The 17,318-nt window shown below is 44.0% G+C and overlaps 1 long non-coding RNA gene across 1 annotated transcript; it reads left to right on the top strand.

Moving 5' to 3' along the window:
- The first annotated feature begins 239 nt into the window (after positions 1 to 239).
- LOC135910136 (uncharacterized) lies at positions 240 to 14,510 on the top strand. Its single transcript, XR_010566917.1, has 3 exons — positions 240 to 341; positions 11,999 to 12,103; positions 14,414 to 14,510. It is a non-coding gene; the product is annotated as an uncharacterized lncRNA (long non-coding RNA).
- The last annotated feature ends 2,808 nt before the right edge of the window (positions 14,511 to 17,318 follow it).

Below are 17,318 nucleotides of genomic sequence, written 5' to 3'. Positions count from 1 at the left end.
AACTTCATGAACCGTGAATTATATGCTTGTTAAAGAACTTCATGTGATCGAAATTCTTTCGGAGTCCCCGATTACCGCAGAGCTGACACTGTGATGGCGACGTTCACTCTTAATATATGAGAATGCTTTTTAGTAGACTATTTGACACTTATTTTCAAAGAAATGAGTTTTTACTAAAATTTCATTCTAGTCGAGTTGCAGTTTCACTTACAACTTGCATCTAAATACTATCTCCTTGCAGACTCAACAAGGAATTTTCAGCTTCCCTGCAGCCTATATTATAAAGACGTGCATTCTGCTGAGTATTGTATTTTTCATGGTGCAGCTCCTCCAGACAGCATGTAAGTATTTTCCACATGCTTGAGAAGAGTACAGATCCTGCAAGACGTGTTGGCATGCTAGGTCTACAGGAACAGCTATTATGATCCTCCCGCAAGCTATAAACAGCGCACTTCACAACAGTGCGGTAGCAATTGCACTGCTGGTAAATGTAAAAAGGGCATTTGCCACAGTTTCCCGCAATATATTGATACATAGGCTCGAAAGTTACGACTTCAGCAACAGTCAAGTTCTGGAGCTACTGGTCCTCACACAAACAAAAAGTAGTTACTCATAACGAATTCGCATACAGCACCATAGCGTGGGGTTACCTGAAGAATGACTCTACTTTTTTCCTGTACATAAGTGATCTCCCCAAAGCTCTTGTATATTCTAAACCATTATAGTATATGGATAATATGACCATAATATTAACAGGAGATAGTCTGTCACCACAGCAACTCAACATATTGTCGGAGTTTACAAAGGTAAGCAACTGGTTTATTGAAATGAAATCAGCATACCATTCTGTAAAAAAAACGAATTACGCTGTTTTTATATCTAGAAGAAATAACATTGGTACTGCATCAGCCAAACTCTATCTGCACTACGTGCTAAATGGAGGAGGTTATTTCTTTCAAATATTGGGGTGTGTTTGTTTACTAGCACCTTCACTGGGATGAACAAATTCGCAGCCTTCGCATAAAGGTGGCGTGTGAATGCCATACTCTAACTAGAACAAGTTAATGCTTTCCCATTTCTGTGCTTGAACCACTGTAGTTTTTGTCATTCTCATATAGTTTACTTTATAAAATCATGGGTGTAAGACATATATTATGCCCAGAACAACTACTATGACTGTTTCTGGACAGCCTCAGAATGTTTCATAACGATGCAGTGACGTTCACGCAGCACACTGAGGAGGTCTTCCAACTCGCGTTGTATCGCATTCATTGTCGCTAAACCTACGTACGCCCACCGTTACAATCTTTGCGACCGAGCGTACATGTTTGATCTTTGCGATGAAGTGTCGGCGTGGAGACCCATCCGACCGCGCCGCCGTTCGAAAACACTGTTACATCCCTACTTCGGTCCTCATATGGTTGTAAAGCGCATCACCAAAGTTATCTACGGGTCCTTCCGCAATGAATGTTAAGGCGGTCCTGTCATCTTCCTCATTCTGAAGCTCTTGACGGTACCAGACTTAAGCCATATCTGTCATTCAATGAACCCGACCGTTCAGTGACTTTTCCGACGCTCTGCAACTCAATTGCGCCTCATTTATGTTTTGCTGCTGGTCCTTTCTGGTCGAAACTGACATATTCTGCTTGACACCAAAGTTATTTCAATTGGTAACTCCCATCGTTACTCCTTTGCTTATCTTGCTTTGTTCTTTACACTTCTAAGCTTCTTGCACAGCATCCACACGATGCTATGTTCTGTTTTTATTTTGAAAGGGACTAATCCGAAATGCGATCGGGTATAATCTTTCCATGTGCGTGTGGATACGCTTGGATGGAAGTGGGCATTACTGGGCGTTTCCCGCCAGGTGGACCAAATTTTCGGAGTCCCCTAGTACGGCGTGCCTAATAATCAGATCAATGTTTTGCCACGTAAAACATCATCAATAATTAACTGAGCTGTTCCCAGCAAAGACGTGGACGTTTATGCTTCGTCGCAGGTAAAGGAGATACATGCGAAGCAGTGAATGATAACAAAAGTTTTGTTTTCATTGTCTTGTCGGTACGTGTTGTCATGTTTTCTTCATAAGCATGCAATTATATGACATTGCTTACCCGTAGTATTATTGTACTGTTGGGGCGAACGTTATGCTCATGTTTCTGTGGTACACAGCATCAGTTACCGATGTTAATTTGATTGCGCTATTTTTTTATAATTGCGAATGTTTACATTTTTCAAATGCGCTGCGAATGCCTATACGTCCAAAGCCCACCGTGGGTGCCCACTGGCTATGGTGCTGCGCTAGTGACCTTCAGGCTCTAGGTTCGAGCAATCTCGTACTTAGATCTCGTACGTAGATTCGTATCTACGTGTGATCTTGTACGTCGATTCAGGTACACATCAAAGATCACCTGCTGCAGTTTCAGCTTAGAAAAGTCAAAGCCATTTTGGGCTTATCGTTGTGAAAAAATAAAGGCTATGTGGTTGTGCTGTTGCACCGACGATGAAGAGAATGGTGCGTGGGCCTAGTGCAATAAATATATTCTTGCGTAACGTCTTGTGAGCAGTGACGTGTTCTCTACAATGATGACCGCAATGTTCCCCATGAGCTCCGTACCTCAACGTCTCCAACGGCAGCTAGCAGAGCTTACACTGCGCACATGCTTCCTTTCTATCTACAAAACTCTCACCTCTGATTCCTACTGGCTGAAGGGTCCTTCGTCATTAACATCATTGACAAATCGGTACCGTCCGAGTTACTGCGGAAGTTCGAGACACCTCCGCTGACCAATTTGCGACTGTTTAGTTAGTACGAAGGGGGAACCGCCATTACCACGATATATTACAACTGGCAAGCTATAGTTATAATCGTGACGGAGAATGTGGGTCAGACGCAGCCGTTTAGGGCTAGTCACATGCGGTGCTGTTCATTTTTGGCCACCGCCAGCTGCGCGCGATTGCCCCACCACCACATTACCAACCAGTACGATGCCTTGATGTGCGCGACTGTAAAGTGCGCATTGGCTTCCGAGGCCCAGCGACTGCAGCTGCTCCTTGTCATTGACGAGTTGGGCGACTGTCGCTCAACGCAACTGCAACGTCAGTTGTATGCTGATTGGCGGATGGGCAGGCACTTTGAGCGAGTCCCTCTTGAAGCAGTTTCTTTCTGTGACAGCTACAGGCATTGGTGGAGACGTTTTGCGCCATCATCTGCAGCTTTCTATGATCGACTTAGGTGGAGGACGGCGACACCAAATCAATACCAGCAATGCGGACCGGGTCGTTGCCATCAGAACACTCGTATAGCTCATGCGTGCTGCAAATAACCCACGTATTTAACAAATAAAACTGGAACATGTTACTACAGATGGTACTCTTTATATTAGCTGATATCACCTACTTCTCGGTTTCTTGGATTTGAATGCGGCCATTCCCTCTTTGACAATTAGACGTTTTTCATGATACGCCGTGCATTGTACTTTCAGCTTGCACCCGCTGCTTCAAACTTTCCACATGTTTCTCTCTTTTGTGACATCTTCCTCTCACGTTTCATCTTGATACGCATAGTGATTAGCATGCGAATAAATGCTTTAACTTGATTCTGTTTCAGAGAAAGTAACGGAAAAATTACGTATTGTTACTGCCCCTGAATACTCCACTAAGTTGTAATAAATTGTAACATCAACCTTGCTCCTGCTAAACCAGTTGTAGCTGTAAACTTTCGCCGACCGGCTTTATTGAGCTTTTTTTTTTAATAGCTGAAACACCAATGCCAGCAGGCCTAGTTAGAACTGATTCATCCTGAAGCTTTACATGCACAAGCAGACGGGGACGATGAAAGAGGCACAAGGACAAGGAAGCGCTTACGATTATGTTTATTTTCTTCTAGCTGCTTCACTCTAATGGTCCCCCAGAAATGTGACAATGCCGGAGGTGTCTATTTGGAATGCTCAGCGATAAATCATTGGGTGGCGCGAGGCCATCAGGAGAAAAGCAAACTCTTCGTCTCTCCTCGTGGGTACAAACGCACGGCTAGCTTATCAAAGCAAACTGAGGAGAAATAAATGTCCAACGACTTTATTTGGACGTTGTTGTGTGCTAGTTAGTTCAAACTTGAAGACAGGTTAAAACCGCGCGAGAAAAAAATGAGGTCAAGAAGAAGGAACACAAAACACATCACGGGCGCTCATGCTGCGGTGTGTGTTCCTTCCTCTTGTCGTCGTTTCCTTTTTCGCTCAGTTTTAACCTTCATTCAACGACTAGAAGCAAAGCCGAAAAATAAAGACGTGTCTGTTGAGCGCGTATATTTTTCAAGTGCTTTCATTTGGATCTTGTTGTGGCTTATAGCCCACAATGATGACGTTTAGGACCTACTTTGTTCAATAAACATTGGCACAATGTTCACTGAAGTTCCACATACCGGACAGAGATATGTTGATGTCAATAGCAGTTCCGCAAAATTAATAATTGGAAATGTAAATTCACCATGATAAATTCATAACACTTCTCAAATCAGTCTAAGGTCAGCAATCGCACGGGAGAGCAGGAGCTAAAACACAATACTGCGATGCCCCATAATTTAGCCAAAATAGAAATGCGCCATAATTGTCCCTGAAGTCAGAAATGTCAACGAATGAAAGCTTATGAATTTTGTTTCAGCTTTGCTCCTTGTAATCGTTAATGCGATAACATATACACGTATTTGTATTCACTTGCTCTAAAGGAAAGCAAAACCTACTTGGCAGTTGAATATAGAGCACCTAGCAAGGTTGCTATAACTGGAAACTGCTTCACTGTGCAATGTGCTTGCGGTTTCAGCTGCTGCCGAGTGTCCAGTGAAGTTGACAAAATGCAATGGCACGGATATAGTCACATGTTTGAGGCGCGATGGAAACTGCCAGTGCACCTGCAGTAAGTAATTGGCATTTCTTCAGTTGAAAGTCTGGGAAAAATACATTTTTCTTTTCGTGAAAGTGGTTGTAACCGATTCGAGAGAAAGAACAGTGCTATTTTCACATGTGACAATGATTTATGCTTCACGTTCTTTCACGTGAGATCTTCGGCGAAACTGGTGCTTTATTTCGCATTTTGTTTCGCGCTAAACTTTACTGAAGTAAGAAGCGACATTTAGGAACTGGTGCAATCCACATATGCGACATATGCTAGAACCGTGTCTTGCGATACTAGCAGTGAGTTATGCTGCGAATGCGTGGCGATTTTTTGCAACCAACTCGAAACTGCATCACACTGTCACCATTCAAGCCGCTTAAGAAGATCACGCCGCATGTAGAGGATAAAACAATTAGGTCTCTTTGTTTTGCGTAAAAATTTTTGAACTCTTGTTTTCTTTCGGTGCTGGATATAAACATGCACAAAACACACATGCAGCTTATTGAAAGCAGCAATGCCGCCAGTGTAATTTTTATAAGTGACGTCTGAGTCACCAACATGATGTTCGATTAGGAAGACAAGGAATTGTGTAGGAGACTGTGGTCAAGCTTGAAATACAGTGAGAATAACTCTCACCCAATTTTATGCTGATGATTACTTGCCTCAGCAACGAAAATTATTGTTTACTACTCTCCCTTCCGATTTCACTATTTCAATCACCTATATAATTCCTCAGCCCAGTAGCATGTCGCGACATATATGCACTGCCACAAGATATTCTGCTTTCGAATAGAAAATTTTCTTCCTGATTGTTAGGCAATCTAGTGCTGAACTATGTGGTCGACAGGGCGCGCGAGATCAAAACCTACTTCTTCATTAACGCTCCTCTAGATGAATATTACCATAACATGGCCCCCGGCTGCTCACGCTCAGTAAAAAATAAAATTAGGGGGTTTAACGTGCCGAAGCCACTTCCTGATTACGAGCACACCGTAGTGGAAGACTCCAGAAATTTCGACCACCTGGGGATTCTTAACGTGCACCGAAATCTAAGTACAGGGGTGTTTTCGTATTTCACATCAGGGTTTCAAAGATTAACAGGCGTGCATAAGCAGAAGGGCATGACTTTAGACTGATAAAGGCTGTCAGTGGTATCATATGCAGTCATGTCATGATCCCTGTTATCAAGGGCAATTTGATAGCATCCTGGCTGGAGGTCGATTGAAGAAAAATACTCGTCGCCGTGAAGGTATTCCAGGACGACGTCTATGCATGGGAGCGAATACACATACTTTTTAAACTGACGCTTTCTTTGTTCCTTCTCCCGATTTTCCGGGCGCCGTGATGGTCTTGCCGTACGCGCCGCTGGGTTTCTCACAACACAACCAGATGGCGCTCGCCTCTGCGCATCCCGGCTGGAGCCGCCACGGGCCGCGATGCGTAGTTTTTGCGCAAAGCACAAGCTCTGCTTACTTTCCTATGCGACAAAATGCAGGTACTGCGCTATGACAGCATAAACATTACAATCGTCAATGGCGTGAAGAGAGCGCTTGGAGCTGGCGTCTGAACAGCGTGCCGGCCACATGTGCAGAAAGAGCACGTATACACGCGCCAGCAAAAATGGCTCCATAGCAGGCAATCAGCGTTGAGGACACCCAAGCGCGAAAGAAGCGTCGCGCGGAACGGGAGCGTCTTCGCTACGCAGCGAAACGTATCTGGGAATGTATGTACACAATGTACACATACAATTTTATTATTCATTGGATTGCGTACAGCTTGATGATTCAATTAAAGTTTAACACTTCAGCCACGATGCGTTGTGCCACGTGAGGCAATGATAATGTTCAATTCGCAGAGATTATGAGCAATTTATGACGCACAATTCCTGAAGCAAACACGTCTCCCAGTGTATTTTGCCAAAGAGCAGTGGTGCACGCAAAGTACCGTTAAATACCAACTCACCACTGTCGTATGGATTAAACATTGAGGTCATTACGCATTATCCCCCAGCATCACCGCTAATTATCGTTAATCAGAGCAGCCAGCATGCAAGGATCTACTTACATCGATTTCCACCGTGCCATGAATACGCAAATTTTTTGTTGGTCTTTTTAAATGGCCAGTAGAGGAAGTATTTTAATGACTGGAAAATGTAGATAGGTCGGCCGGATAATGGAGCATCTGACCCGCTACTCTACGTAAGGGAAGGGGAAGAGGGGAAGAAAAAGGGTCACAATGGGGCATGATAATGGGAGGAACGAGGTAAAGGACACATTACACAACTGGTATCACAGGCGTGAGTCCAGGCTCGTGTCACCTAGGAAACGTTAAAGATCACGCATTGTCCCTGTCGTCTGCCAACTCTGTGGCCATGCGCCTAGCAAGAGCTCCAATGGCCAGTAGTTCACGCGAAATGTACAGCTATCGTTTTTTTTTTCGTTTTAACCAGAACCACATGAGAAGTCAAGTCCCAGCAAGAGCTCCAATGGCCAGTAGTTCACGCGAAATGTACAGCTATCGTTTTTTTTTTCGTTTTAACCAGAACCACATGAGAAGTCAAGTCCCAGCAAGAGTTCCAATGGCCAGTAGTTCACGCGAAATGTACAGATATCGTTCTTTTTCTTTTTAACCAGAACCACATGAGAAGCCAAAGGGCTGCTAAGCGGCGCGATTATATATTTCGCAGCATCTTGTGGAAGTCCTTTTTGAACGATGTGGTGCTCAGCAGGGGATGGCCGGCCTTACTGTCTGTGCATCGGATGGGCAGTGTAGATGCGGTGCCTGACAGCGCACGTTTGACCCCGAGGATGGCGACACAGGCAATGACGTTCCGTTAATAGGTTAGAAGGTGAATGAGCTCGTCACTTTCATGGGGCGCAAGGTCTGGAGCGATCATTTTGTTCAGGTGTGTAGTAGAAAGAACTGGTGATCAACACGAGATATCGGCGGTGTGGAAGTGCAGGGGATTAACGCAAGAGCGAACTTCGCAGTGGCCACCAATTCGTCATTCTAGGCTGTTCTGCCGGCGGTGAAATTGTGTCAGCGGCGCCCGCCATGCCAGCCATAATCCTGGCTCAACCCCGTGACCCTGGGACCATTTCCTGCACTGAAGGGGACGACGTCGATGACTGCATTCCACTGTATGAGTTCGTAAGCGCAGATGTTAGGTTGGACCCGACCTTTATGCTGCAGAACGTCATCATTTATCTGAAGGCACTGCAAATGACCGTTTCAATAACAACGAACATGAACTCACAAGCTAGACCGCATGCAAGACGAAATATGGCGACTTGTTTCCTCAACGTTCAAGCTGCCAGCGTGTCGTGAAAAAAGAACCTCCCACACCTGTGCAGACATCTGCCGTGCCGTTCCTGACATACGTTTAGGATGTTCTGGCGCTTCTCCGAACAGTTGACGTCAACATCACAGAAGCCAGTAAGGTCGTGCTCGTAGTTAAAAGGCACCTGAACGACATGTTTAACATGATAGTTTTTAAAGAGTCTTCGACAGTCAAAGAGAATATTATTGAATGCTGAGGTATCGCCGACTACTTCGGCCGACTTTTGAACATGGCAGCAACATGAACGTGCGAGGACCTTCATTTGGGCACTCAGCCTTCAACATCTGAGACAATCACCAGGGTCATTCGGCACGAGATCAAAGCGACATCACCCGCATATTTAATGTGAGCGGAGCGCAGTGCTTCCAACTGACCAAATAACCCACAGAATCCATTATATGCACTATAAGAATTTCCATTGTAAAGAAAGCAAACACTGAGGACGGAAGCAAATGGCTTCGGTACTTAGTGTTCATTTTTCGATGGTAATTCTTATATAGCATTAACGCAGGAACGACTAACGCAACTTTCATCTGGCTAGCGGGGGCCTTCAGTCCATCAGTCCTGTAAGCCAACCGCACATTTGCCCAGCAAAAACCGCGAAAACATTAGATGGAGGCAGAGGCAAAATAAATCCGTATTTACGATACGTTTACAAAGCAATCAAGCGCTGACGCATATGGCTGAAGTCGCGTGCCATATTAGAAGGGTCATGTTCATCGACGCTCCTCTAGACAAGTATTTTTGTGACAATATGATACATTTAAGAATGTAAAGGCAGCATCAATTGCACCCTTAGGATTATCGTCCAACAGTAACTGTGTTTAGATGCACCATGAATTAAAAATTACTAGTACTTGTGATATCTCCTCAGAAAATTTTGCCACTTTTCCTAAATAAAATACCCTTGTGGTTGAGAAAATAAATGTGCCGTGGGCTTTTTCTAATGCGGTTACGCTCGGAGAAACAGTAAAAAGAGAAAGCGTATACTGTGTATCTACAAGAAATTGCAAGGCACATTTGACATTGACCGGAATTTTAAGCGTTGAATATATTGCTACACCATTGTTGACTTGGTGTGACTAATGTCAAGGCCGGCGCCCTAAATAATGCGCTGCTAATTGAATTGAAATGTAAGTGAAACACCTAATGATGATGTTTTGTGTTTGGTGCGCAAGGACCAGATATCACCAAAGAGCGTCATGCAAGTGGGCATGTGGTGTCGAGGCGAAATGCCTAAATAAAGGCAGATTGGCATGCTTCTCTACTGATAATATCGGAAAGCGAAACTAGGTGAACAGGAAATGAACTTTAAACATTCCCTTAGCCACGATACTAGAATAACTTAACTTGCGACAGGGTCGTAATGTCGCAAGAAGAAAAACATATTGCTTAGTAATAATGTATATTTAGGGGGTTCAAAGAATGCACGACTGAAAAACACGTCACACATGCGCATCACTCGCCAGATACAGAAAGTAGCTAGGATCAGCATCAACTCGCCAAGTTCTCTATTGCCTTTATAAGGTAGCCTTATCATTCTTTGCATTATAAATTCCTCTAGTTATTTACAATAAGATCAGCGACCTTTCTCATGGCGGCTGCAGCTACATGCGTCCTATCATGCTTTATCCATGAGGTAAATTCCTGAAATAAAGGTCTTCTTTTGCAAGTTGCCTTCAGAAGTGCAGATATTTACACGACCTCCTTGCTTTTAGGTGGCCTTTAATGTTTACTTCGAATGTTCTGTTTGTCACTTACTAAGAAGGCCCAGATTGCGTAACATTCTTTCACCATAGTGCTGTATCAGTTGTATCCTTTCGGCAGTATGCGAACACATTTGCGTTCTCTAAACCATGGCAGACCATGGTTTAGATTGACCAGGACTGTTTGTTTGACTAATATCCTGAGGTGATACGAAGAACGTCAACCAGAAGTAGTTTTTCAGGTTTCATTGTTCATCGGTAGTGTTCCCGCATTTCGATAGTATGCTACTCCAAGGCTTCCCAAACGCACTGCCCTGCAATGACGATGCTTGCGTCGCCACAACTACCTGAAAACAGCAACTACAGACTCTGAAGCCGTCCATTCTGAGTATCCGAGAGGCAGTATTACAAATTAAACCTAAAAAAGCTTGACCGGCAAAACTTCCATCAGTTCGCTCGTTCACCAACTGGAAGACGGCAAGATCGTACTGATAGAACGCTAAATAACCCATCTTGTTTGATTACTTCCCTAGAGTGACTTATTCTCATTGTGAAACAATTTGTGTATCAGTGTAGAGTTAAGTGAATAGGTTCACTTATTGCTTTCTGCTGAAAGAATTTTGTTTGGTTTCCCGCACACATTTGCCCAGTAATTATTTTGGCGCCTTTATCATTTGTGCACGGTATCATGGTACACTATGTCTATAATACCGTGCGGTGCGTCACCGAAATGACGGGAAGGTGACGAAGAAGACAAACAGGCAATGATGCTGGCATATATGGCGTGCAGAAGGGAAAGAAAAGGACGACCGGAAATGACGAAGGAACATATTCGGCCAATAGCTAAATAACAAGCGAAGAATGAAGAAGAGGGAAAAAAAGGCCACAAGACGGATAGTCTGTCCTATTCTCTCTTATCCTATCATGTTGTTTTCGTCAAAGAACACGAAATCCTGCAGTGCCAGGCCACAAGAACTCGTGGGGTTCTGATCCCGAATACCAGCTCCTGGCTGGCTACGCCACCTGCGTGGCGTGGCTACTTCTCTGCTTGTCACGGTCCACTGCATTCAGACCGCGAAGGGACCGCGAACCATGCTGTCCTCGCCTCGTCTGTGCATGACCAGTCTGCCCATGCCACCCTCGTCCACACCGTTCATGTGAAGGGGGATCTACCGACTCCCCGCTAGTAAATCGAGGTCCACAAGGTGAATGCTCACAAGCGTTATTTCTTGCAGTGTGGGACTGTATACTTCTGTCTCTCACCACGACATGCCTCACAACCAAATCGGCCCCCAAAACAAGGTGATTTTAACACCAACCTAATGGGGTGCACAACAATATGACGTCACCAAAGTTGTCCTACCATTTATGGGTTGTCGAATGGGGTGGCATTGGTTCACACAGTCGTTATCAATGCTTTTCTAAATATAATTGCTGTAAATGTAATAATGAGAGTAGTTGCGCCCAAGTTAGATAAAATATAAAAAAATATTCATTCGACTTCGTATTAATTCAATGTGACGACGTCCCATCCCATAAGCCCCACGCTTATTAGCCTTATTTGTGTTGCACAGAAATTATGAAGACCGTTGTCACTATAGGAATATCTTGGTAACAAGTTGGAAAAATTTTCGCCGCACAACAATATAGAGGAGTTACATTTATTTGTTGTAATCCAAGTTATGTCCAAGTGCAGTGCACCGTGATCCGCAGAGAAGTCATCACGCAGCTGGTGTAGCCAGGCAGGAGTTTCCTAAGCACTGCTAACAATCATATAACTTTCTTATATATCTGAGTCTATGATCAAGATAATAGTAACTACTTGCACTTCAACTCAAAACCATTTCTCTAGTTTCTCTATCTACTTTCTCATAAAAGAACTGCAGAGAAATGGGGCTCCTTATTACAAAGAACGCACGTAAATCTAAGATGGCGCCTATAAGGTACGCGCTGCGTAAGCTGTGGGTAATGGTCGCGCATTTGGTCAGGATGAAACTTGTAGTTATTCGGTCGATATTTATTTTCTGATGCTTATCTTCAACACTGCCTTTGTTTCGTTTAGTAAAGAAAAACGGGGGCTGCCCGACACCTTGGAAGTGGGGTTTTTGCTCATGGTGGCAGAGGATCTCCTGTGACTTTAAAGAAGACGTTTGCATATGCAGATGTGGTGAGTATGTCTTGTATGAACTGTAGGCATCGATACGTTTTCGAGTAGATGATGAAGGGATAAAATGTTCACTAGGCATATGGTACGATGCGCTGATTCATTTATGCACAATATTGGAGTAAAGTTCCGGCCTTGTTCGTATACACAAAATCGAGAAAAGTTACTGGACAAGTTTAGCAGCATCTTAATAAAGCGAGGAGCTCAGAATGAAAATGTTACAAAGATAGCTTTACAAAAATTGCAAAAACTACAAGGTATAAAAAGCATTACATCTGTAGGTTATGTGAGGTACTTCACATAAAGCATTATTTCAAGCGAGATAAAACTGGGTTTTCAATACCATGATTTTCTCACTAAATTTCTATTTAACAGTAATCTTCGTACGGGTGTTTCACTTGCTAACCTGCTCATGTTTTGTGCGCAGGATTGCCCATACAAAATTTAACAGATGACTTATTAGGTGGGCCTCGGCGTAATAGTACATGGCGTCCATGATGTTGTTAGCATGACGGGATTTTTAAATATAGCTTACTGTTCCCAAGTTACGCCGCGTGATGTCCCGCCACGTTACACAAGGCAGATTTATGACATATTGATTACTGTGACTGTGCTGCTTTAGCTTTTTTTGCTTCTTTTAATTAACGTAACTCTTACAAGAGGAACAGCGTCTTTATTGTCGAAATGTGTTTTGCATGGTTATTATTTATAGCTTTTGCTTTGACCGGACATTTTTTAAAGCTAATGTAGTGTTAAGGAAAGGAAGGATTAGCCATGGGCTGGAACTACTCCTAGGAGGAGAGTATGCCAGTTTGGTAACAGGGGAAGTAATAATAGGAACATTCCAAATGACACAAAAAATCTGATATATGCAGAGAAAGGAATAAAAAAATGACAAAAGACAGAACACAAGGACGCATCCGGGCACTAAATATCTATTTGCAAAGATCTGGTTTGACGGCATCAATTCTGTGTATACATCGCAGAGAACTGTGAACACTACAACGTTCTTCTTGCCTCCTGGCAATATTCGTCATGATTAAAAGCATCTATCAAGGTGCGCATGAATTCAAGCTGAGAAACAACACGAAAGTTCCTGTCCTGATTTAGTTGAAGCTCACGTTGCCAAGTTTACCCATGTATTTGTTTTCAAACATAATAAAGAATGCATTACACTTGCATCGACGGCTACTGTGGAAAACTTTATGCAAATTTTTGATGTCTCGATGAACTCCACGTGATGTTAAGAATAGACTCAGTGCTTAGTAAAGCGTTTTGCCTGCTAAAGCAGTTTCTATTTTGTAATCCTCATAACACATTCTGTGGAAACCGCCTATCTTTGGCCGATTCCGCATCATAGGTAGGGCATTCGCACAAAGGAAAAATTCAGAAAGTTGTGTTGGTTGTAGGTAATTTGAGTGCACTGGGAGATTTGCCACAGCCACGATTTGTGGTAAATAAATTTAAGTAAAAAGTGGCAGGTATCGCTTTTAATGACAATTATCGCCGGGAAAGCTAGATCAGTATTACATACAGTAAGACTTGCAGTGATTCGTTTGGTTTAAGTTCAAGTAAATACCCTGCTTGCAGGCGAGAAATCTATATTCGACAAAAAGACAAGAAAGCTACTTCATTGTTGATGAGACGCTTACTTCGGGCAAACCTTTTCTTGGAATTGTGTGAATAAACGGGTAATTGTCTACACTTCTCAAAATGTCATGCTTTTTTTACACTGCGCAATGGTTTAATTGTCATCTGCATGCTTTCTCATAAACGTGACTATTTGGGAATCCAAACCTTCATTACCCCGCTCGTTGAAATAACTGCTGAAACACGTAGTATATGCATGACTTGCCCCGGGGCCGATGGTTATATATTGTGTGGATTCAATTTTTTCCTAGCGTCTGCAGTGGATTGTCATCATCTTGTGTGGCCGTGCCCAGATGGGACGAGAATGAGTGCTTGCAGGCGCTGGTATGTTCACAGTCTAGCCAATGAATGACGAAATGTTTGTCATGAACAGCATGTTGTCGTTCTAAGGTACTTGTAAACTTTCTGCGTAAAATTGACCTTTATAAATTTTTGGACATATGGCAGCGCATATGAAATATTCCCACATTTACGGCTACAAGGAAACCCTCAGATGCCATGTTGTCTTCGCAGAAGGCTCATGATGTTGCTACGAAGCAGCACTGTTGACGTGACTGCAAGTTTATGCGAAGTCACACGTCATTTATAGCACTAGCACGTGTATTGAACATTTTGTGAGTGTCTCCCGTATGTGATGTAATATCATTCTCATTTATTTTGCAGGAGCATAGTTGAGACTGCCAGCAGTAAGAAGCATCTTTGTGCTTTTGGCCTTGTTATTGTTGACGCATGGAATGCAAGACTACATGCATTACTTAAAAAAAATAAACTAAAAGTTGTTTGGGAGAAAGGCCTCCACTGTGTTTGTTGTTTTAATACTTATGTACCTGTGAAGCATAATTGATCAGATTCAGATTACGTTTAGTTCATTAATGCTCACAAAAAGCGCACTTAATCACAGGTAAGCTAGGCAGTGTCATATGACATCGTAATGAACTTATTAGCTTCTGGCACACATTCCATCATCTGTATTACTCGGGAGGGTGAACGCGTCGTCCTTGCTTATGGCAAATACAAGAACACCATTACTTAGCTCTTACACAATTTATTTTTCGAAACTCCTAAGAAAATTGCATAGGCATATGGTACTGTTGAACGATTACCGTACCATGTGTAGTCAGGGGCTAAATGTGCTCAATGAGGGGTCTCCTACATTTATTTGTGGCACATCCTACAGCAGCTGACTTGACCTAACGTTTGTATCAAGGAGCCCTCTGCCTTCAGCATGCTGGTCGACGGATCTAGAGAATCATGGTAGTGACCACCTCCCCACTTACGTTCACTTTAGCTGGTTTCGCCGTTCAGCCTCACGTTACATTCGTCAAACAAACTGGACTTATTTTAAGACTTCTGTCGGCACCGCCTGTAAGAGTATCACATCTCCATCCGAAATAGAGGACATCATTGCTTCTACCCTGTGGGACAAAATCAGAGAAATCAGCATACCGAGGCACAGACCATCGGTCGACATAAAATATGAGGCCCTTCGTGCAATCCGTCGCCGCGCGGAACGGCGACGAAGAAGAACAAAGTCACGGTCAGATCTTTCGAACAGTCGTCGAGCTCATCGACCTGTTCTTCGGCATCTGGAGCAGCTTGAATGACAGCGTCGGAGGGCACTCTGTGGATCCCTAGATCCACGACAGCCTCAATCTAAGATCTGGCGGGTCATACGAAGTCTCCAGGCAACTCCACAATAAAGACACCCATTCCGTGCGGTAGCTATACATCAACGCCGGACTGAATTGGAGGTAGAAGAGGACTACTTTAAACTCATTGTCGACGCATATAATGCAGTGATTTCATCCCTTGTCACCATCGCGCCCCCGTCACCTGATGAGCGACTCGAAGTACCGTTTACGATGCAAGAGCTTGATGCTGCGATTTCGCTTTCTCGACGTTCATTGGCACCAGGACCAGACGGATCACATACGCTGCACTCTGCCATCTTGGCACCGAATTACGACTACATCCTATATCTTATTATAATACAACGTCGGAGACAGGAAATGTTCCAGATTGTTGGAAATGCAGTCCCGTTGTGGTGCTGCTTAAGCCCGGGAAATACCCTAACGAGCTTTCCTCCTACAGACCGATAGCCTTAGCCAGTTGCTTCGGCAAAGTAATGGAAAGAATGGTCTTGTCAAGGCTGGAATGATTTCTAGAGAGAAATAATTGCTTTCCTGACTTTATGCCTGGATTTAGTAGAGGCCGTTCTTCCATTGACGGTGTTATCGACTTGGTCTCCACTGTTGAACAAGAAAGAAGTAGAAAGAAGAAAGAAGAAGAAAGAAGAAAGTTGGAGCTGGTTTTCTGGATATTAAGAGTGCATACGACAATGTACTCCATCATGCAATCCATGATGCACTGAAAGATTTAGACGTCGGTGGCCGGTTGTGTGCATGGAGTGTTAGCTACCTCAGTGGCCGCGCGGTGTATATGTCGACAAGTGATGGCGACACCGATCAGTACCATAGTCATCGAGGTGTTCCACAAGGAGGAGTTCTCAGTCCAACTCCTTTCAATGCTGCATTGATTGGCCTTGCATCGAAACTTCATAGCACTGTGAAGATTAGCGCATATGCGGACGACAAATGCATATGGACATCTGGAGCCACCCATCCCCAAATTCGTGCTAGGCTTCAACGTACAGTGACAATCACAGCTAAGTACTTGCGGCGTCAAGGCCTCCAACTCTCAACAGAAAAATGTTCTGTGATTACATTCACGCGAAAGCAAATGACCAGGTATCCGATAATCGTTAACGGAGTAGCCATACCTACGGTTACACACCACGGATTCCTTGGCTTAGTCATAGTCCGGGGATTATCTTGGTCAAGACACGTGGTCGCACTGAAGTGAAAGCTGAAGAGTTTTGTTCACGTCCTTCGCGTCGTTGGAGGAACAAAATGGGGCCCCTCGGAGTCGTCATTACTCCAATTGTACCAAGCAATATTCGTAGGGTATATACGGCACAGCATGACGGCGCTCTCAAGCATTCAAGCTCAAGCATTGCACACATGTTTAGGCCTCCCACGATGCACTTCTATCACGGGAACAATAGCGGAAGCGCATGCTTGTCCTATTCTGGTATACTTGCTCTGCAAGCCTCTTCGAATGTACCTTCGCGTGATGACCCGGCACAGGCACCATCCTCTGTCATCGCTCCCTGCCACCCACCCAGGTGCCAGCTTTTCAAGGACGATATCGCGCCATTTGCCGTCGAGATTTTCTCCCGCCTGTATTCCAAGAATAACCGCGTGGGTTCTGCCTAAACCTGTCGTTACATCGCAGATACCTGGAATTAATAAAAAGTCATCCGTTGCATCTATTGGCCTGAGGCAACTCACCCTGTGGCACATTTCTGCAAAGTAAGGAGATACTGTACACGCGTATACCGATGGCTCTGTCACACCGTATGCCTCCACTGCAGCCTTCGTCATTCCACATATGATCATCGCTCGGCGGTATAAACTAGACTAAAGCTCAATATCAACTGCTGCAAAACTTGTTGCTATCCAGGAAGCACTTCGGCTTCTCGTCGAGGAGCCTCGTCAAGCATGGACGA

The sequence above is a fragment of the Dermacentor albipictus genome, chromosome 7 (genome assembly GCF_038994185.2).
Source record: "Dermacentor albipictus isolate Rhodes 1998 colony chromosome 7, USDA_Dalb.pri_finalv2, whole genome shotgun sequence".
In the NCBI taxonomy this organism is placed as follows: domain Eukaryota; kingdom Metazoa; phylum Arthropoda; class Arachnida; order Ixodida; family Ixodidae; genus Dermacentor; species Dermacentor albipictus.
This window is presented reverse-complemented; position numbering and strand designations above follow the sequence as displayed.